This window comes from Octopus bimaculoides, chromosome 2 (genome assembly GCF_046866305.1).
Source record: "Octopus bimaculoides isolate indiv1 chromosome 2, ASM4686630v1, whole genome shotgun sequence".
NCBI lineage: Eukaryota > Metazoa > Mollusca > Cephalopoda > Octopoda > Octopodidae > Octopus > Octopus bimaculoides.
In genome coordinates, this window is record NC_142929.1 from 190,540,970 (window position 1) to 190,542,800 (window position 1,831).

Consider the following 1,831-nt stretch of genomic DNA (forward strand, 5'->3'; position numbering starts at 1 on the left):
TCTCTTTTTCACACCCCTTTTCTTTTTATCTCTCTCTCTCCCTTGCTCTCTATTTATTTCCCTCTCAACACACTCAGGAAAAGCCATGTCCACCATCCAACTTCAAATATTTGATTCGTGTAATATAACACAACAAAGTGTTCCTCTGGTGACCTGTTGTTTGTTCAGCATCTAATTACATTTGAAACCTCCAATGCAGAGATCGCTAACAACCACAAGAGTGAAACGTATGTAGGGAACAAAGGAGAATATTGTAGTTCGCTGGAAGCATTGTATGGTGTTTGTGAAATATGTGTCTTGAATGGCACAACAATGCAGGGTGGGCTATAATAACAGCTTTAATTTAATTATTCATAATCACTGCTATAATCGGTTTATAGCAGTGACTCCATCAATTCCTAGCGATACCTGAAGAAGGAATTTTTATATTCCAAAATATTATTATATCAGATTATGAATAATTTAATTATAGCAGTTATTATAGTCCACTCTGCATTGTTGTGCCATTCAAGACACGTTTGTCTATCATAATGTGTGTGTATGTGAGAGAGAGAGAGAGACAGACAGACAGACAGATCTATTTGAAGACGTTCAAGATCAAGGCGTATCAAACGTGAAGTACACCACACAAAATGGCTACAAACTAAGTCACAAGTCAACAGATAAGCAAACCATTCCATTAGCAAAGCAGTCATCAATGAAAGAAAATTCGTTGGCATTTGGTATTCTACATATCCAAGAGTATCCAAAATTGAGTGGAACTTTCAGCATGGTATAATATAATAATAATAATAATAATAATAATAATATAAAGCCAAATGGATCGTATGATGTCGGTATATTGTTTCACTTGGATATTTTATTGTGATGTAACATCATACATTTAGTTATTTAAGATGTGCAGCATCTGAGATTATGCAGGTCATTATTGGAATGTTGTTAAGGTGGCAAGCGGACAGGATCATTGGCACACCAAGCAAAACACTGAGTGGTATTTTGTTAGTCTTTACATTCATATGCCCACGTGCATATGGCATAGTGGTTAAGAATGCGGGCTACTAACCCCAAGATTCAGAGTTAGTTTAACATTGAATATTAACCAGCATGAGGTTGCCTGATGATTTGGGAGATTAACTCTATTGTAATGCATTACATAATCTTATAGATGTTGCGTGCCTCATATAACTGAATGTACGATGTTACATCACAGAATCTCTTAATGAAACACTGTAGCAAGGCCATACAATCCATAAGTGAGTGAGTTAGTGTGTGTGTGTGAATCCATGAGTGAGTGAGTTAGTGTGTGAGTGAGTGATTGTGTAAGTAAATCCATAAGTGAGTGAGTGCGTGAATGTGTGAGTGAATGAGTGTGTGAGTGGGTGTGTGAGTGAGTGAGTCTATGAATGAGTGAGTCCATAAGTGAGTGAGTGTGTGAGTCCATAAGTGAGTGAGTGAGTGAGTGCATGAGTGAATGTGTCTGCGTGAGTGCATGCATGAATGAGTGCATGCATGAATGAGTGCATGTGTGAGTGATTGTGTGAGTGCATGAACGTGTGCATGTATGCACGTAAAGAAACATTGAATTACAGTATCACAGTATTGACCAGACCATCAGAATGCTGTCATACACCACTGATCACAATGCACTTTCAATTTTGTCTGGATTATGCCATTCTTTACTGTCTTAACCCAAATTGCTTAACCAAATCGACTTCCCACCAGCATGGAGACCTTTCAAGTGGCCATTTTTTTATCTCTTGGAAGCTTAATCCACAACCAGCCCAAAGAAACATTAAATGCAGATCACCAATTACGACAAATTAAAAAAGGG